We start from the raw sequence: 21985 nt of genomic DNA, 5'->3' as shown, positions 1-21985 counted from the left end.
TACAATTTCTTCCCTCCCTCTCTCCTTCTTTCCTTTCCTTTTAATTTGCATACAATTCACCTTTTAAATCTCTTTTATTATAAAATAGAATACATGTACAGAAAAATGCATAAAACATAAACCTACATTTTAGCAAATTTAGCAAACACTCAAATAACAGTCGCACAGGCCAAGAACTCTGCCACTACTTCTGAGATGCGGTCTCTCCCAATTACATTCTCCTCTCTCCCACCTAGAAGTAGCCATTCTTTTGACATTTATGGTAATCACTTCCTTGCTTTCCTTTATAGTTATACTACCTAAAAATGTGTCCTGAAACTATAGTTTGTTGGCTTTTTGAACTTTATGTCAATGGAATCATATTGGAGTTTTTCTTTTGGTCTTGCTTTTTTTAGGTTGAATGATGTACGTTAAACATCCAACCTTGTTGATGTATGTAGGTTGGGCTCATTTATTTTCATTTCTTTGTAGCAAGGGTCAGCAAACTTTCTCTGTAAAGGACAAGAAAGTAAATATTTTAGTCTTTGTGGGCCACAAAGTCTGTCATGTATTTGCTATGGAAAAAGCAGGTCACAGGCTGGATTTGGCTGAACCCTGCTCTGTAGCATTCCACCAGACGATTTAATACTCAGTCCTAACGATGAAGGCCATTTTGATTGCTCTCATTTTTTTTGGCACATTACAAATAATATTATTATTATCATTATTAGTGTCTCATGCAGTCAATCATTACTTAGAATTACCTATGTATTTATCTCTTTCTCTGATTTTCATATATTCTAGCTATTCCTATTTATTGTTTCTGCTGATTCTCATTTATTATATCGTGTCTTTTTGTGTGCCTGTTTATCTTTGACTATGTGCTGGGCATTGTGTTTGAAATATTATTTGTAGAAATACTTCACAGTATAGGATGACTTTTCTTTCCTCCTCCAAAGATTTTCTGTTGACTTTTTTAGGCACCTAGTGGCACCAGCAGTCTGGGATGATCTTAACCCAATTTTAAGATTTGCAATTTTCTGGTCTACCCAAAATAGTTGAAGCAAGGCTACCATCTGTGTAAAGGCTGGCTTATTTTAATTTCACTCTTACTCTTGGAATCTTAGACCAAAATTGGGGGTGGTTTACTGTGGCAGGCTCAGAACTCTGGCACGTGTAGCCAGGTGAGATTTTTTCAAAAGTGCAATTCAGATTGTCAGGCCTGTTTTTAGGACTGGCAATTGTCCTTGGGATGGAGGTGGCCTGGAATGCTGGGCTTACCTTTCTGGATTCCCTTCCTCTCCTGGAACTTGATCCAGAAATTCTTTACTTTTGTTAGCTTTTGGTGCTTTTATGTATTTTTTTTCTGCTTGTCTAGTTTAGATATTACCTAGTCATTCATTACCAGGAACAGAAATTTTCCTAACTTACATTTTTCATTTAAAAAGGACAAATTTTATATTAGTTTTCACATGAGAAAAAAGTATTGTAAAAAACAAATTAGGAAGTAATTCTGATAGGATTAAGCCCATAAAACAAAATGCAGTATTCCATAATCTTTAATTATTTTCTCTTCCCACAGTCAGTTCTAGAATATTTTCAACCTATAAATTATTTTATTTTTAATTTTTCTATCAAATCTATATCAAATCTGTTAGAACGTTTTAAAATGAATTTTTTTACCTAAATACAAAAGAAATTATGCTAAATCCCATATTCTGATTATTCTATTTGTGGATTTTTTCCCCTTGAACTGTTTATGAATTCAAGGAAAGAATCTGATCCCATAAGTGATTCATCTCACACTAATGAATACAAACACCACTTCACCTTGTTCTGATTTACTTCCCAAAAGAATTAAACTACAAAGTGAACTCAAGGCTTCAGGTGAATAAAAACCACTGTGAATCCTAAGCATGTACTGTCACTACTTTTAACAGTTTCAGGGTAGGTAATGAAAAGTTCAAAAGAGTTAAGATTTGGAGAGAAAATTGATATGACAAATCAACTAAAACTTGATTCCCAACAGAACCATAAAGCAAGATGTGGATGATAGATTTCCATGGCACTTGTCCTTTATGTGGCCAGATGAAAAGCACAGGGCATGTCGGATCATTAACATTGAATATTATGTTCAGATAGACAAATTATTAATTTGCACCGGGTAAAAAATACTACAAACAAAATAATGAACAAAATCACATGCTGAAAGCTACAAAAATTTCATGGAGACTGGGGTGAAAATGACACAACAAGCATGAGTTTTGTTCTCCTTCCTTGTCGTGTGCTCTAAATTCATCTTTCCCTCTATTTCACCCTGGGGATCAATGATCTTCGGTATATAATGGAAAAAGCTAGAGAACGAAGGTTTCCACCTCACCCTGGGCCTTTAATGCATCCAGACTGAATGAATGTTGTGGCTTAAAGTACCAATTTGCTGGTAATAGAGTCCTTATAGCTTTCCCTGTGCATCATGCAGCTGAATCAAGGACTTCAGTCGTTAAACAGAAATAAAACTGTGCAGTACTCTTCCTGGTCAGCCAACTAAGCAGCAACTGTGGCTGATAGATAGAGTTTAGGTTGAAAGTCAGAAGATGCTCCCATTTTGGAAGGCTTCTCAGATGCCTTTGGACAAATTGTCTCACTATTCAGTATTCCTGACAAATGCTTACTCAGCGCTTATTAACACTCTGTGCCCAGGACTGTACTGGATGCTGAAGATCATGACCAAGGGCCTGGCATTTGGAAGCTCACTGTTTAGTTGTGAAGCATAATGTAGACTTTGGAGCCTGCTGTCCTGCATTCAGTTCTGTGTTCTGCCACTCCCTGAGCCTTAGTTTGCTCGTCTATAAAGTAGGGATAATGAGTACTACCATATAGGACTGCTTTCAGAATTACAGACCCAAGTAAGCATGGGATAAACACAACCGTTGCTGTTGCTGTAGTAGCAGTAGTTGTTATTATTATTAGCAGTAGTATTAGTATTTAGACATTTGCACCAGATATGTAATTATCAAAATAGGCCATAAATAATAAATGACCAATAAGAAGTATAAAAGAAAGATGTTACTTGAGAACCAAACCATCTATACCCACACAGCGTAAAGCCTACATCGTATGACTTCAGTATTCCACTGTCTTTATTAACATGCTGTCACTATTTCAGGTAACTCTTGCCCAGGAAGTTGCAAATAACATGATTGATCATTCCAGAAACTTCCTGAAAGACCCATCATCTCTTCAAAGAAAGAATCAAATGACATTTTTATACCCCGAGGCTTTGAACCTCACAAATTTAACCCTTCACCACAAATTCCCTACCCTGCAGTATCTACCAATCCTAAAATATGATGTCATGACCCTTACCCATTCCTAACCAAGCCCACAGCCCCTCCTATTGAAAGATTCACTTTAAACTAGATTTCAAAATCTCATAAGTACCCCTACTTTGCCTTACCCCCTCTGAAATGCTACAAAGGCCTGCTAAGTAATATTCTCACTCACTGCGGAAGAATAAACTCAGCTCTGTCTTATCAAATAAGTTACAACTAACACTGGGCCTTATTTCCAGGAATAGCTCAATAATGACTGGATGAACATCTGAAGTGACTGAACACGTAAATGCTATCTTCGCAGGGCACCTTCCCCAGATGAATTTAAAGTGTGACTCGAGTCATTTTAAATATTAATAAAATTAATACTATAAAAGCTAATATTTATTGAGTATCTATTATGAGGTAGGCATTGTTCAAAGTTCCTATTAAAGGGTAATTTTTTAACAGGTAAAATCGTGACACTTATACAGATAAAAATGAGCACCTGTCAAAGACTTATTTAACTCATAGCTCATCCATCTTGGTTATCTTCACCTTCCATTGTCTTTGAGTTTTTTCACAACTCTGTAACTTGTAGAAAACTGATAGTAATACGAATGATTCTTGTCCATGAAATGCAAATTCAGTCCAGTGGAATGCAATTGATTAATGTCTTGTGGCTACTGACTGGTTTTGCATCTAGCTGTCAATTTATTTTAGCATCTTTTGTCTATACCTATGTGTGGTGCTTTGGATTCTCCTTTGAACTGGTTGTAACATCTTCTCAAACTGTTTTCCAAGGTGGTTGGACCATGGTTGGACAATTTTACATTCCCACCATTAGTGTATGAGAGTCCCAGTTCCTCCACATACTTACCAAAACTAGGAGTGGTCAGTCTTTTTGATTTTAGTAATTCTAATAAGGTGTGTAGTGGCATCTCATTGTGGTATTAATTTGCATCTTCATAATGACTAATGATGTTGAGTATCTCTTCATGTATTTTTATGCCATCTGTGTATCTTCTTTTGTGAAGTGTCTGTTCAAATCTTTTCTTACTTTCACTGGGCTGTTTATTTTCTTATTATTGAATTTTCAAGGTTCTTTATGTATTCTAGATACAAGTCCTTCATCAGTTATGTGCTCTGCAAATGTTTTCTCCCAGTTTGTAGTTTCCCTTTTTATTCTCTTAGTAGTGTCTTTCAAAGAGCAGACATGTTTAATTTTAAGTTCAATTTAGCAATTTGTTCCTATGTGGATCATACTTTTGTTGCCATATATAAGAAAACTTTGCCTAAACCAAGCTGCAAATATTTTGTTTAATATTTATGTGTTTTTTTTGTTTTTTTTGTTTTTTGTTTTTTTGTTGTTGTTGTTTGTTTTTTTAAATTTATTTATTTATGGCTGAGTTGGGTGTTCGTTTCTGTGCGAGGGCTTTCTCTAGTTGTGGCAAGTGGGGGCCACTCTTCATCGTGGTGCACGGGCCTCTCACTATCATGGCCTCTCTTGTTGCAAACCACAGGCTCCAGACGCGCAGGCTCAGTAGTTGTGGCTCACAGGCCCAGTTGCTCCGTGGCATGTGGGATCTTCCCAGACCAGGGCTCGAACCCCTGTCACCTGCATTGGCAGGCAGATTCTCAACCACTGCGCCACCAGGGAAGCCCAATATTTATGTTTAATTTGTTTATAGTTTTGGGTTTTACATTGAACTGTATGGTACATTTTGTGTTAATTTTTGTATACTATGCCAGGTATGAATCAAAGTTATGAATATCTAATTATTAGAGCCCCATTTAGTGAAAAGACTATTCTTTCTTCACTGTCTCTGAAAAAGTGCTCTCCAATTTAATCATCTCTTAATTATCTAAAATATTGAGCAGAGAAATAGCCATACACGTGTGTAAGTGTATGAGAGCACATACACACGAGTGTGTCTGTATAACGATCACCAGAAATGTGAGGCTTCAGATTCCAAGTGGCAGAGCTTCCTGTCTTACTCCTTACCACTTTTATTTCAGATGCCCAAAGACAGCCCTTACATCTTTATCAAACCGGGTATAGCCTCTCTAAGGAAGAGTTAGTAGCTCAATGTAAATGGCTGTCAGGGATGAGAAACGTTACCATAGAAAGTCGGTATTGCTAGGTCTGAGATGTGACTGGATGCGTTTAAGCGACACCATCTGTGATCTGCGTCTGGTCTCTCCCATCACCCTCTTGCTCCTCTCCCAGCAGACCCCAGGCAGAACTTGCTCTCACACAGTTCCCTGAGAGTTGTGCAATTCCCTGAGCCCAATGGATAAGCCATTCTGCTTTAAAGGTGAAGAAGGAGGAAATGCTTATCTTTCTATCCTTAGCTAACTTTGATTTTAATAGAGACTTCTGCTGCCATGGCTGCCCCCGAGATGGGGATCCATCTAGACTAACTGGAAAGAGGGTGGATCCCTTTCTTCCCGTGAGCTCTGAAGATATCTTTAAGACTGTGCAGGTCCTGCGACACTTTGAGAGCTCTCTGTGTGCAGTCTGTAGTCTCTGAGACAAGGCCAAAGACTGATGTTATCACGGCGGTGATTGACAGGAGCCTCTTTCCACATTTACCATGACAAGCAAGCTAGCCTCTCCTGCCTATCTGCATTTGCCTGTGACAGGCATCTAGCTAGCTGACTTTATTTATTTATTTTTACTTTTTAGAACAAGAAGTCCTGCTATATCAAGTCATACTATGCATGCCTGTGCGTTCAAAGAGGCTTAACCGAAGGAGTAAACAAACATGAAAAAACGTTAAAGGAGCTGCATAAATCATAGAACACGGCAAGATTTGTAAACAATCACGGGAAAGGGATATGTCAGAGAAAATTCTTTATATCTCCCCTCCCACGTTTGGATCTACGGGAAGCAGGGGGCATTGTGTCCCGCTGCTGTTTTTAACACAATTCAAGTCTTTGATGCAGAGAACTCAGTTGACCCTATGTACCACCTTATTTTTCACTCCCGGAATGGCTTTAGAGATTTCATGTTTCCTGTGGCGGGAAGCTTAGAGGATTCCCGAGACATCCTGTGGCTGTGCTTGGCTATGTCCCCAGCCCAGACTGTAATTTCTTATCTGTGTAACCATGTTGGCAAAAACAGTGATGGTTTTTATTCATTTATCTCCCAAGTGCCCCACAATTGTGCTGACCCGACTTCTCACCGGTCCCTTCAAAGGGACTCTTTCCTGAGGCCAAGAGGAAGGCATCCTGAAGTTAGTTTCCCTCACGACCAGGCCCTTCCCTGCAACCTTGCTTCACCAGGAGGAGGGGCAGGAGCGGAAGTGGCCATCAGAGTGCAGCCTGGTGCTTGTCTCTGGAGGATTCCTGACGCTGCAGGGTCCCAAGTATCCCTCACATCGGGCCTGGGACCCAAAGGAACAGGAGACCTGATGGTGGCTGACACGTCAGCCGCGGGGGGACTCGAACACCATAACCAGAATTCACTTTCTACAGCCTACTTTATTTTTTTTAAAACAATGTGTAGAAGGAAAGATCTCTGTAGCAAAGAGAAAGTCCTGAAATAGACCCAAATACACAAAAAAGATTAAAAAGATGGATCATTTATAGTAGTATTAGGACTCCAAGATAGATGTGTGGAAAATCAATTACATTTAATTTAATCTTTCATACCTAATACAAAACTGAATTCTAAACTAATCAAAGGTTTCAATGTGAAAACTGAAACTGTTCATAATTGGAAGAAAGCACTTTAAAAAATAATCTTAATGTGGGAAAGACTTTCAAAGCATGATCCAAAAGCCAGCAGCTATAAATATTAACTACATAAAATTTTTTTTAAAATCCTGTATGGGGGTTTCCCGGGTGGCGCAGCAGTTAAGAATCCACCTGCCAATGCAGGGAACACGGGTTCGAGCCCTGGTCTAGGAAGCAACGGAGCAACTAAGCCCGTGCGCCACAACTACTGAGCCTGCGCTCTAGAGCCCGTAAGCCACAACTACTGAGCCCGTGAGCCACAACTACTGAGCCCGTGTGCCACAACTACTGAGGCTGCACTCTAGAGCCCGTGCTCCACAACAAGAGAAGCCACCGCAATGAGAAGACCGCGCACTGCGACGAAGAGTAATCCCCGCTCTCCGCAACTAGACAAAACCTGCGCACAGCAGTGAAGACCCAATGCAGCCAAAAGTAAATAAATTAATTTTTAAAAAATCTTGTATGGTAAAAATCCTGTATGCAAAGCAAAGTCAAAAGACAAATGACAAATAAAAATTAATTGCTACTCATATTCAGATTAATTACTTGAACATATAAAGATTCATACAAACTGATTATGCAAAATATGAAAACCACAGCACAAAAATGGCAATGGATGCAAACGGATATTTCAGAAAAAAGAAATACAAATGACTCTTAAATAACAAGCCCATGAATAATAGAAATTCACATTAAAACTATAATTAGAATATAATTTTTAATTTTATAATCAAAGCATTTAATAACTTTGTGATAGCAAGAGTGTTAGCATATAGAAGCTTTAAACCTTGCTGGTGGGGCTGTTCAATGGCCACCATGGGGGGCTATTGGCAATACCTATAAAGATTATAAATGGACATTTGTAGGACAGCATCTTCTGAGTATTTATGGTAGAGATATACTCACATATATGTACAGAATTTTTGTATGTCCAAGTATGCTAGCTTTCTGTGGCTGCAATAACAAATTACCCCAGACTTGGTGGCTTAAAACAAGAGAAATTTATTTTCTCATATTTCTGGAGGCCCGACGTAGGAAATTAACATCACTGGGATGAAACCAGGGTGTCGGCAGGACCACACTTCATCTGGGGGCTCTAGGGGAGAATCCATTCCTTGCCTTTTCCAGCTTCCGGTGGCCGCTTGCCACATTACTCTAACCTTGAATTTCAGCATCTATGCTGCCTAAGCATCTCTGTCCACAAAACTGTCCGGTTCCCTCTGAATAAGATACAGTGATACAAAGCTAAGGTCAAGATAACCATCTGGGGGCCACCAGATATTGGAAGAGAAGGCAATAAGACATTAATTTTATGACAACATTTTGAAACTTGGGCCAGGATTCTCCGGCTTAAAGGGACTTGGTTTGCAGGGGAGCTTGGTGAGATGTAAAACACAGGAGGTCAAGGAACACAGGACCAGGCATTGCTCCCTAGGATTTGCCTCAAGTTAGGGCATTTCTGTAGCTCACTTCTTTATCATCAGGACTATGGTCTCTTTAGCAGGAATGGGTGTGCTGCTGAGAGAGACTCTTTGCACAGCAGGGCCCTTTCTATTTGGATACAGGAAAGTCGCTTCCTGTAGTTGGGGGTGGTCCATAATCAGAGGAAACTGGGGCAGAAAGACTCAAGATGAAGACAAACCCCACGACCCCCAGAGACGTTTGGGCTCAGGGCTGCCTTTATGCCTGTCTTATGAGTTTTTGCTTCAGCCCCTTTGGGGCCCAGGTGAGCTCCTTGTCTTTGGACCTTCATACTTATCTTTTTTTCCAGCTAATTTGAGTTTCTCCTTGCAACACTAAGAGAACTGACTAGAACATGGGTTCATTTTTCAACATTCCTTTCCCAAATGAAATGTATGCATAACACACAATGTGAAATCAATGCTTGTAACACTGAGAAGGGATCGATAACATTGTTACATGAATGCAAAATTGTGGTTGCAACAATGTGAGTTGCCAAATGCTAACGGGGGGCATGTGAGGCAGTGAGAAGACACCACTTTAGACTCAGGCACACCTGTGTTCTAATCGTGACATTACCATTTCTCTCACCATTTGAGCTTACTGAGATGATTTTTTCATCTGTATTTTGGGGAAATACCGCATGCTGTTTTGCGTGGAGGATTAGAGATGACATCTCTGTTATCTCTGAGCAACGTGTCTGCACCTAGTAGGTGCTTGATAAATAGTGACAGATCATTGTGACAATGAAAGAGCAATGAACTAGTTGGTCAATTGTGACTGTAATGGCAAATGTCGGAGTGAAATGAAAACCACATTCATGTGAACAGACTAATCTGAAATCAACACGTAAAATTGCCAACTACCAGGTCTGTAAGAAGGGTTGGAGTCTATGTGGAGATGGAAGCAGACTCCGGTTACACGAGGAAACTGCCTAACAAAGAGTAAGGATGTCGAGGAATTAACTGACAAAATGTACTTTGCGTCACATGGAAAACCTAGGAATTACCTCACTTGGAGCAGTGCATCGTGAAAGCCGACAAAGCAAGCAGTGGAATTCCCACACGTTGGATAAAGGAGAGACACTAATGACAGTTATTACAGTAACTGTGGTAACTGTGACGGAATCATGCAAACCAGATGGGTTAGCCTCCAAATACACTTTGGGTATTAACAGATCTCCTGAAAATCAAAATCCCAGGCTTGCGTGCTATTTCATCTAAGGCTCTAAGCCCATGGGATCTTGAATCACAAAATGTTATTTGTTCCCCTTGAAAAAGTGCAAGTCCTTTGCTCTAGATTTTTAAAGCGCATAATATTCACTTGGGATGCAAATCCTGTTAAAATGCAGATCCACACCCAGCAGGTCTGGGTGGGGCCTGAGATGCTGGGCGTCTAACATGCTCCCAGGCGATGCTGCTGGCCCACTGATCACAGCCTTGAGAAGCAAGGCTCCATGTGACAGAAGAACTCATGGGTGAAAATAAGCTTCACCTGACCCTCTAGTTTTTCCGCCTCCAAAGGACAGTGTTTACGTAAAAGGAGTTGAGGGCTTCCCTGGTGGCGCAGTGGTTGAGAATCTGCCTGCCAATGCAGGGGACACGGGTTCGAGCCTTGGTCTGGGAAGATCCCACGTGCCGCGGAGCAGCTGGGCCCGTGAGCCACAACTACTGAGCCTGCGCGTCTGGAGCCTGTGCTCTGCAACAAGAGAGGCCGCGACAGTGAGAGGCCCGCGCACTGCGATGAAGAGTGGCCCCCGCTCGCCACAACTAGAGAAAGCCCTCGCACAGAAACGAAGACTCAACACAGCCAAAAATAAATAAATAAATTTAAAAAGAGCTATGTCATTAAAAAAAAAAAAGGAGTTGAGAATGTAATAGATCGCAGAACAAAATAGTCCTCAAACCCACTTGCGAAAGCCTGGGCGTCGGAGGACAGCCTTGGGGTTGAAACCTGTGAACATCGGTCTCACTTTTCCACTTGGTGTCCAAACTGAGAGGCCACTGTTTGCGCTCTGTCCTTCCACCCCTGGGCACTTTCTCCGACCGTGCCCTGCTCTTTCATACCTGTGCCATAGGCAGGAAACGGGCAGGTATGATTTCTGGGTAAGGCAGGAGGCGGCCTATGGAATCGCGTCACACCAGGGGCTGTAATCCTTTCGACTGTGCCAGTTCATTGTCCCTTAGCAGAAATTGCTCGTTATGAATATTTCACAAATTTGCAATCAGCTCATCTACCAACATGATCACCGAAATGGAACGAGCCATTGAATAAAGCTGGTAGGATTATGTACATAATGCCTTTCTGATTATACATGCCTACACATCTGTTTTTGTTTTTCCCTCTCTTCTGGCACCGTTTTTACTAATTTTTATCAAACCACATGCCACACCTCTCTGCCTTCTTACAGTCTCACGCTGTGCTAAGTAGGTAGATCAAGGCATTTTTCAGATTCTTGGTAGAAAATTTAGTCTTAAGCTTCTGAAGTGACACCATCTGATGCAGGGTTACCCCGCAGCCAGAATGCCTGGAATCTTCCCCTAATTTCTCACGGATTTCATCTGCGGTCCAATTACCAAACTGTCCAAGTTTTTTTCTGTTTCCGAAAAGGCATCACATATTATCTGCTTGATTCATCCTAAGTGGGTTGTAACGTAGATTAATTACAAACAAATCCGGCGGGGAGGGGAGAGATCACTGGATCTGAAGTCAGGAAATCTTGCAACTTACTGACCACCTTGTGATCCTGGATCCAGTCCCTTCATCTCCCTGGGCTCCAGATTCTAAACCGAAGACAACCGTTACTTTGTGGTATTTAATTATTAACGTCATAGGTTGTCCTCTTTATTCTGTTAGAAACAGCTTCCTGCTACTCCTTTGGAGAAGTAAAAGAAACACCAAAGAAAAGTAAAGGGTTTACTCTGTGATGGGAAGTGGTAAGAGTGTCTTATCCAGTGGAGGCTTTTTCCTCTGTCGGTGAAAACAAGTCTGAGCAGCCACATGAAAACACTTGTGTTTGATCCTGGAAACAAAAAGAAAGCATCGCATCGCTCAAAACAGACACTATTGCTCTGCTTTGACAATTAACCAGTTCTGCCGGTAGAGATTTTTATTTCTCCTAAGTGCATTTCAAATTGTCATTGAGGCAGGGCAGGTCATATTACCTTTGAGCTCTTTGATGAATTGTACTGTCTGCCTGGTTGAGAGATCTTGTACTTTTTCTTAGCTATTTTAGAAAATAATCTTGATGATTTTTCACATGCAGCTTGAATTCCTAAAAAAAACACTGTTTCAGAAGTGCAAGAGATACTCAGGAATAGTAGGAGTTACCAGAAGCTACTTACTGATAATAAGTCACACCACTTTGTGTAGGAGCATAGGGATTTTACGTTTCCAAGATCCTTTCATGTGCATTAGGTCACACATTCTGCTGATGCTTGCAGACACCTCCTGCTTTTTAGGATGAGTTTTTCCCAGCCCTTCTGCTGATGGAGTCTGGGTCTTAGCATTTGGAATCATCCCCGCACTGATTACACTCTAAAGGCCAAACATATGAGTCAGAAACCTGCCTGTCTCCCCATTTCTTTCCTATTGCTTATCATTAGTCCTAAAAGAATATTTGAACATTCATTTGCTCATTCACTGAGTAATCAATAAGCATCCGATATCTGCAATTTGCTCTATTGTTGGGAAACAGAAATAAATATGATACAGTTCCTGCTCTCAGGGAGCTCAGTGTAGCGGCAAACTTAGACAGGAAAGGCAAGGCCCCAGACAGCTGGGGTAAGAGTCTTGCTGGAGCATGGCATGGACAAAAGCCCCCCCACACACAAACAGTTCAGCCTGGAGTGGTCAGCAAATGCTTCCAGGGGGTGAGTGCCATTAGCCAGGAGAATAGGTGCTGTATAAGAAGAAGGGCGTTTCCCAGAGAAGGACTGATCAGCAAAGATTTGGTGCCCTAATAGCATGGCCCATGAGCACCTGCATTCAGTGATGCCGTCTGTATTCCACTACGGTCCAAGATGCAGTACTTGCACAGCTCTTTCTTATGCAAACTAACAAGCATACACAAAAGTAGAGGAGATTGTATAATGAGGTCCTGCGGGCCCATCATCCAGCTTCAACGATTTTGTGTTATTAAAGGCAAATGAAATTCATGTCTGCTTTTAGCTTTATGGCTCCGAGAGATCACACAGTGGAACAAAAGAGAAGACCCAGAAGCAGGTCCGTGCCCACATGGAAACTTGATAAACGGCAGAGTAGGCAATGCAGATGTACTGAGAAAGACTGGAATATTCAACCAGTAGTGATGGGATAAGTAACTGTATGGAAATTTTAATTTTGGTCCTTCCTCCCTAATGTATGTAAATATAAACTCCAGGTTGGATTAAAAACAAAAATCAAGTCGTTAAATTTTTTTAAAAGAAACTGTAAAAGAATATCTTTATGGACTTGGAGTAGGGAAAGATTTCTAAGAGTTAAAAGTCACAAATCTTTAAAAAAGTGGTAAGTTCAACTATACTAGGGCAAAACACTTATGTTCATTGTAGGTCAAAACGAAAAATTAAAAAGACAAGCCACAGTCTGGGGAAAAATATCAGTGTATTTGATTGTAATATAATCAATATACATGATTAGGATTCAATTCCAGAATATATAAAGAACTCTTACAAAGATGAACACTCCAATAGAAAAATCAATTAATTACATGAGCAATTTTTAGAATAGGAAACATGAGCGGTCAATAAACATATGAAAATACATTCAACCTCACTAGTAATGAGGAAATTCAAATTAAAACCATAATGTTCTGGATGGGTTACACAGGAGGATTTGCTGGTATTTTTAATGTTTTATATCTTAAGCTGGATAGTGGGTGCATGGTGTCCATTATATTATTCTACTTGCCTTGTTGTATATCTGAAGCTTCATATATATGTATATACATATATATACGCATATATTTATATAATATATTTATGTATAAAGAACACATATAGGGACTTCCCTGGTGGTCCAGTGGTTAAGACTCTGCGCTCCCAATGCAGGGGGCCCAGGTTCGATCCCCGGTCAGGGAACTAGATCCCACATGCTGCAAATAAGAGTTCACATGCCACAACTAAAGATCCTGCATGCTGCAACGAAGATCCCGCACGCAGCAACTAAGACCTGGCGCAGCCAAATAAATAAATATTTTTAAAAAGAACATATATATATACATATATGTATTATGTATATGTTGCATTTCATTAAGTAAATTAGCACAAAACTCTTTGCAGTGTTTAATTATCTACCATGAGCACCTTAAGAATTGTATTGTACGAGAACAATGCAACTGAATTTGCTTCTTCCCCAGAAACCAAAATTGATATAATTTGATAGGAAGGTTTAGAGGAAAAGTTCGAGGCCTGGGGTGCACTGTGCAGTAACCAGATGGGTGATCCTGAGGCCTGTCATTAAACCTCCCAGACTTCAGTTCCCTCACCTGGAAATGGAAGGAATTCTATAAAAGAACGGCACTGCCTTCTGCAAGCTCTGTTACCAAACAAGTTGGAAATCATTTACCACTGTGATGCTCTATCCTTCTGGGGGTGTGGATGTGCAGTGCGGAGGTGGGGAGGGAACAGGGACACTTCCTTGTGGGAGAGGGAAGCCGGGGGTGGGGACTGAAGCACCTCGGGCGCGTTCCCTTGTGCTGTCCCACTTCTGGCTCTGGGGGCGTGGGAGTCTTTTATGTGACAGGCACTTATTCAATCCTTTTGTGCAGCCAAAGATAATGAGAGACAGGAGAAGGGGCAGGGAGACCTTCGGTTCTATGCTTCCCAAGTCCCTTCTCTGGAAGCACGCTCCAGGGAGGCCATATATCGCTTTGGCCTGTGAGAAAACAAAGCCAGCTGGCTGCACCTGCTTCCTGCCCCAAGCTTCCCAGATGTACTGAAGTCAGGAGGGGCTCACACGCGGCATGGGTGCCTTCCTACGTGAGGCTGGTAAACAGCTTCAGCCTGGGTTTTTATTTTCTGCCAAAAGCAACTGTGCAGTGAATAGGTGTGTGGTTCTGGGCACTGCACTCAACCCACCTGGGTTCCTTGTTCTCATCTTTAAAAAGAGGAGGTTTGATAAGATTATTTCTGAATCTTTTTCTTGTTTGTTCATTGCATAAGACATTTATTAACGTGGCCTTTCAAAAGCTCTTAGGACTTGGTTGAAGACGTTGGGGTAGGAGTTTTCAACAATAGTTCAGTAAGACATTCATCATAATAATCATCATTCATAATAATTATTGAGGACCTACTATGTGGAACACTGTTTTCAATGCTGGGGAGACAGCAGGGAACAAAAGTAGACAAAGTTCCTTCACTTGTAAAGGTTACATTTTAGTAGGAGGAAGGACTTCGCTGGTGGCGCAGTGGTTAAGAATCTGCCTGCCAATGCAGGGGACATAAGTTTGATCCTTTGTCTGGGATGATCCCACATGCCGTGCAGCAACTAAGCCTATGTACCACAACTACTGAGCCTCCACTCTAGAGCCCACGAGCCACAACTACTGAGCCCACATGCCACAACTACTGAAGCCTGCATGCCTAGAGCCCATGCTCCGAACAAGAGAAGCCACCGCAATGAGAAGCCCACGCACCGCAACAAAGTGTAGCCCCCGCTTGCCACAACTAGAGAAAGCCCGCGCGCAGCAACGAAGACCCAGCACAGACAAAAATAAATAAATAAAACATAAATAAATTTTTTTTTTAACAAATTTTAGTAGGAGGAGATAGACAATACACAAAACCCCAAAACTACCTATATCAGGTAGTGTTAAGGGCTAGGAAGAGTCAGAAAAGAGGGAGTGTGGACAGGGGGGCAGCAAGGGGTTATTTTGTACAGGAACTTTGGGGAAGACCTCTCTGTGCAGGTGCCATTTGAGTAGAAACTTAAATGAGGGGAAGGGTGAGCCACTCTTGGTGGGAAGAGTGTTCCAGGTAGAGCAGATGATTCCTGCAAAGGCCCTGGGGTGGAAGTGCATCTGGTGTGTATGAGGAATGGCGTGGCGGTGGGAGCAGAGTGGCAGGAAATGAAATGGGGGAGCCGGTGGGAAGTGGTGAAAATTCTGAATTTCATCAGAATGGGATGCTAAGTCAAAAGAGAACTGAGAAGACAACTGACATTTGAGTAAAGTTTTGGAGGAAAGATTCGTCTGGCTCTTGAGAGCAGAGCAGCCTGTGGAGAGAGGAGCAGACGGAGGGCTGCAGGGACCAGCTGGACACTACACAGTGGTGTCACAGTGGCCCGTGACAGGCGACGTGACTAGGCTTTGGGGTGAGATTTTGAAAAACCCCAGGGAAGGACTCCGATTGGCTCAGCTACAGTCAGAGCGACAGGATTCTATGACCAGCAGCTCCTCCTTGAAACCCAAGACTGGGTCAGGAGACGTAGCCCCCCAGAGGAAGGTGCGGGTGTGAACAGAGGATGTACACTCAGCCATTGTAGAGATAAAAACAAAACCAAAAGCACCACGGGAACGAAGAGTAGAAGACATGAAAACTAAGAGCTATGCTCAAAATTATTTCCTCTCATAACCATTATAGTTTTTTCAAAGAACATAGGGTTGCAACACATTAATTCTTCCTGTGGCATCGTCAATACATTGATGTGCATTGGTTTCTTCTTATGTCCCAGGTGCTGGGTGAGGGAGGAGAGCTCACTGATGTGAAGACAAAAGAGAATTAATAGTATCAAGCTGCTTTCCATTCTTCCTTGAGTCTTGGAATGGCGCCATTTCTCGACTTCAGAATGTCCATCTGATTCATGGTTTCCTTTATTTCTTTTCTCACAGCTACCACCCTCTGTTTGGAAAACACTTCCTTTCTCCTTGCAGAAAATGCAGATCCTACAGGACCCCCTCCTCGGTGAGGCCACTGACATAGCAAAAGAGGAGGTATTCCTGGGCCTGCCCTGCACGTGGGGATGCTTTGGGGCTGGGGTTGGCATGAGGAGTTTGGATTGAAAGGTGTGGAAACCAGGCAGAGGCCTTAGGCTGTGTGCAGCGGGGCAGGGGTACTGAGTGTGGTGAGGTGAAAGCAGCACTGAGCAAACAGCACCTCGGACAGCCTGGAAGATCTGGGACGGCAGGTGTGCAGAGACAGAGACCACCTGGGAAGTTACTGCACCAGCTTCGCCTGAGGAAAACCCTCACTCCTCGGGTAATGGCCGTGAGAAAAGAATAAAGGGGACGAAGCTTAGCTGCATTTCAGAAAACAAATCTAAAAGTTCTCTTATAAAAATGGAAGAAACAGCCTCCTTGGAACAACAATGTAGAAGGAAAACTAGTGTAGCCTGGCCAGTCCTTCAGTGTTGCCATATCTTGTTTTCTAGCTTGAGGCCAGGCACTGTTCTCAGCACTTTACAGGTATTAGCTCACTGACTACCCAAAAAATCCCATTTTGCAGATGGGGACACTGAGGCACAGAGAACTTACACATTGGAGCTGGGATTTGAACTTAAGCCATCTGACTCTAGGTGCCACCTTCTTAACCACCTTCTTTCCCACGGGGAACTCTGAGAGCTGAAACTGTGTGCCTTTGTAGTTTCTCGGGCTTCATTTTTGAGAAATGTCAATTCCACATAATTCCTTCACTCCCCAGTGGTTCGCTGGATTGGAAATCACAGACATCCTTTATAAGCACATCACTTCAAATTCGGTGCCCCCTCTCTCACTCCGTCTGTGGTAAAACACTGTTATTAACATGCATAAAAACATATATGGAATCTGCTGAGGCGTATATGTATTCGTATGAACGCACACACACAAGAAAAACCAGCATCAATGGCAACTGGGGAAATTCTTTGAGTTACCAGGAGAGGGCTGAGTTCTAGTTTTTAACTTCCGCTTCCATTGGCTTCCACCTCTTCAACACACCATTAAATAGTTGCCATTTCTCAGCCAGAGCCTCATGAGAAGCGAAACCACAATCCCGCAAGCTCATGGCTCTGGAGCAAAGACAGCAGTGGCTGTGTTTGATGTGTGGTCCAGGCTAGACCCTTACCTGTAAATGTGTTGAGGATTTAGGACTCTAAGAGCTGCAGAGCACAGCTTGTTTGGAAGAAATGCCAGCCCCCTCGTATTTAGATTCAAAACACCTGCATTTGGGGAAGCAGAAATAAACAGCAGGTGCTTTTTTGTTTCCTGAAAACAAGGTGCAAATCTTGCCTTCATTAGCCATTTCTCCAGGTTTTAGCCTCCATGCTTGCTAAGACTGGAGGCGATGTTCCATCAACCAAATTTGCTTCAACTTCTTCTGAATATCGCAGAAGTGTTTCTCATTCCTGTCATTCCTCTAGATCTACTCAAATCCACAATTTACATTATTGGGATTCAAAGAGATATGAATCTGGTCTTAGAGGCAAAATTAAGAGAAAAAAATAGATAAATAAGACTCACTCCAGTACCACAAATATCCCCAACAAGCAAGCCTTTAAGGCAGGCAGCTTGTTGGAGAGGAAAATTCTGTAAGTAAAAAAAAGAAAAATTTTAAGAGTTCTAAATATCACCTTCTTCTTCTTATGGTAGGTATGTGTACCTACAACCACACCTGGCACTGGTGATTGCAGTAGACATCAGGGTTCACATTACTGTCTGTCTGGCGACTTATTGGAAGAGAAGGCCCCTGGCTGGCAGCTGGAATTCAACTTCATTCTTATTTTGATTTCACTTTTTAATTTAATTAATTTTATTAAACATGTCTTTTGTTTTGAGCCACGTGAAAGTCCCCCTCCTTTTTTTTTAGCAGGTAGGGTTTTAATATATTTCATGATTTTAATGAAGAAAAAGGTATTATCTATAAATTTTAGGTTTGATTTTGGCAAAAAAAATGATAAGGTACAGAAGCAAGTGGGAATTCTTTCCCAGAAATATAAATAAACAAAAAAAAATTCCTTTTGCTCCAGGGCTTTGAGAACATGAGGTGTGATAAAGTGGCATAAAGGGCTGTGAACATTTGCGTCTTCAAAAAGCTGTATGTTTTGTTTGTAAATTCTGAGACAAGCAGATTTTAGAAAATTGATTTAGAAGAAAGTTGCTGAAAGGATTTGTTTCCGTAATATTAATTGAACATTAAAAAACCATAAATAGGGGGTACACAGGACTGCTCTTTAGAACTGGGATCCCTCAGTGCTAGAGCTTTAGAAGGAGAGGTGAATGATGGAGAAAGTGTCCACAGAATCCCTTTTTAGCCTGTTCACCCTGAGGTCCATGCTCCTGGACCTGTGAGAAGAAAAGAGTCAGTCACTAGGCAGGTACCTGGCAACACAGTAGTGATGTAATTGATTGGCCTGTTTCGTTATTTTATGTTCGTTATATCTGTGAGCCACCTTTAGTTTTGCAGTTTTCTGAAACTTGGGAGGCTAGCAGCTCATTAAATTTTTGAAGGAGCTGAAATCCACACACAAAACTGATATATGTATTAGAAAACTAATATGTTTATAGAAACTAATATATATATAGAAATATGTTTATATTTCTCTAAACCAATTTTCCCAAGTCCCTTTCACTTTTTCCATTTCCCATATTAATTAGAAAACAGATAAATAGAATAACATTACATTCATGAACAAATGATACAAAAATGAACTTCACTTCTAATTAGTTTATCTACCTGTCTTCATTTTGCTTAAATAAAATTTAATTAGTATTTTGTCATTTGAAAGTTAAGCCTTGGCTATAACTGTGCCTTTTAATTCTGAAGTAGGTCATTAAAAAAATAACCAGGCATTTTCCTTATTGTTCTATACTATACTGAGCTTGAATTATAGTTTGGTATTCACAATTTCTTTGCCCATTATTATTTGCATGTCTATTCAATGATGTGTGGTTAGCATTAGACAGTGTTTAGTGTTTAGATTTGTTTCATCTTTTATTTCAAACACACTTATCATTTTAATTTTACTACAGAAACTATAAGCTATACATCTGGATTTCTAACGTCCTTAAATTACATGTGACAGCCTCAGATTTAATGGTTTAATTACCCTGAAAGCTTGATATGATAGTCATAAGAAATGATAGAAAACTCAGTCATCCTCTATCGGTTATCTATTGCTGAGTAACAAACTACCCTAATGTGTAGGGCATAAAACAGCCCTTTTGTTACGACCGTGAGTTCTGCAGGCCAAAAATTTGGGCAGGGCATAGTGGAGATGGCTCGTATCTGTGCCAGGATGTTGGGGATCTTAGCTGAAGAGGATAGAAGGAGACGTGTGTCTGGATGGCTGGGGCTACAGTGACCTGGAAGTGTCCTCACTCACCCGTCTGATGGGGAAACTAGCTGTTGGCAGGAACTTACACAGGACCTGTTCATGAGATTCTCTGAGATTCCTCACAGCGTGGCAGCTGGATTCCAATAGGAGTACCCCAAGAGAAAGTCTGAAAGCTATATCACCTTTTACGACCTAGCCTTGTAAGAAACATAGCGGCACTTCTGCTGTAGTCACAGAACCTACCCAGAGTCAAGGAGAGGGACCTAGACCCCATCTCTCCACGAGACGAGTGTCAAATCACCATGCAAGAGGAGCATATGGGGAGAAACCAATGTGGCCATTTTTGGAAAATGCAATCTACCACACACTCGTAGTTTATTCTGACATTTTTTTTTTCACTAGTTCTTTGGCATTTCTCCCGTGAGCAGCCCACCATCTTATCCATGATAAATGTCCAACAAATTCTTTTCAAATGTTTAATGTCTGAAAGACTTCTGCTCTTGATCTGCTACAATGAATCACACATTTGTGCAAATCTTTGCTGATTTGAAGCTTGATAATAAGCTCTAAATCAGTTATTCCAAGAGTGAGATCACATTCAACATTCCTAATTTTGGGTGTGGAATTTAGATATTTAAGTTGCTCTCTGCACTCCCAGAGATCCTCTCTTGAGAGGGTTAATCTTCCTCCAACTCTTCTCCACTCCAGGCCTCCCAACTCACCGGGGAGTTGAATGTTCACACAGCTGAAACCTGTTACCAAACCAGCTTTCTGGAGAGCACGGCATCTGGTCTCAACCCGTGTGCTATTTCTACAGCTCCAGGAGCTGAGTTTGAAGGATCTGGGTAAGAATAACACATGGTTCTGTTTTCAGATGGCTTGTTCATGCTTTCAAAGTCTACAGAATTGATTGACTGTGTAGGGCAAGTCCTGGGAGAATAATGGTGTCATGATATGGGCTATTCAAGGGGACCCTTAATCAGCAGACTTTATAAGTGAAGGGGAGAGGATGGAGGAGTGGGGAACCATCCTGAGGACGGAAAACAAACAACATATTTTAGCAGCAATTCACAGACAATGTGCCTCAACATAAATGTTCTTTGCCACGTGCACAGTTGTTTTGTTTTTTTTTTAACACATTGTCTTCCAGAGAAGTGCCTCCGGGCCTTGAGTGCACGGTGACAACACCTGGAAATCAAACCGGGATCCCCATGAGTGAGACAAGTCCAGGTAATTGCAGGTGCACTGAAGGCTGAGAACCAATGCTAGACGGGGTACTCATTTCTCGTTCTTTAATCCTGGGCCCCTCAAAACGTGCTTCAGAACAAGTAGCATCAACATCCCACAGGAGCTTTACTATAAATGCGGAACCTGGGGCCGCGCCACTGCAGACCTACTGAGTTACAATCCACAGATTATATCTGCAGGTGAAGTTCTAGAATCCCTGTTCTGGCGCATTAGTGCTAAAACCTGACTACATGTTAGAATTAGTTAGGGAAATTTTAAAAATCCGGAGGCTCATATCTCACTGGGTCTAGACCAACTAAATCAGCATCTCTGGACATAGGATCCAGGAAGAATCCCGCAAACAGATCAGTTAACAATTGCCAGTGCTCAGGACCGCTTTGTGTTTCTCGCATAAACCGTGCCCTGATTCACCTATCAGTTCCAATTTTTGATCTCTTTAGAGAGGGACAAGAATAAAATTACAATGACCACAGCAGGAACAACAAGAGGGACATAACCTGAGTGTGGAATCTTTCTGCTTTTGACATTTTCTCCCCAATATTTCACATTGAGGCCACTTTTAATTTGAGAGCAATTTTTAAAGTCATTCATCTTTACTGAGATTTTCCAAAGTACTCAACTTAGTTTTATTTTTTAAAATCTCTTTTCATTCACATCTCGTTGTTTTATATGAGTTTTTAATAGCTTGCTTGATTTTAAAAATTGAGAAACGTGGATAAACAAGTTTGGGAACAAGCACAATTGACTTGGTAAGGACAGGACTAAACTTTTGCAATAAAAAAGGACAAGGTACTTAGAAAGTATTCCTTAATAGCTCATGTTGACCCATGAACAGCAGATATAAATACAATTCTCCAGGTGAACTAGACTCAGCATTTCTCACTCCATTTGTGAACTGCCTCCAGATATAGGAATTACCAGAAATGTTGCCATCTTTTATGTGAGGACAAAGTTGCCTGCTCACATTTTATGTACAAATGTGTTGATGTTTTTGGACA

The sequence above is a fragment of the Balaenoptera acutorostrata genome, chromosome 15 (genome assembly GCF_949987535.1).
Source record: "Balaenoptera acutorostrata chromosome 15, mBalAcu1.1, whole genome shotgun sequence".
Classification (NCBI taxonomy): Eukaryota; Metazoa; Chordata; class Mammalia; order Artiodactyla; family Balaenopteridae; genus Balaenoptera; species Balaenoptera acutorostrata.
The sequence above is the reverse complement of the archived record's forward strand: the minus strand, read 5'-3'. Positions refer to the sequence as shown.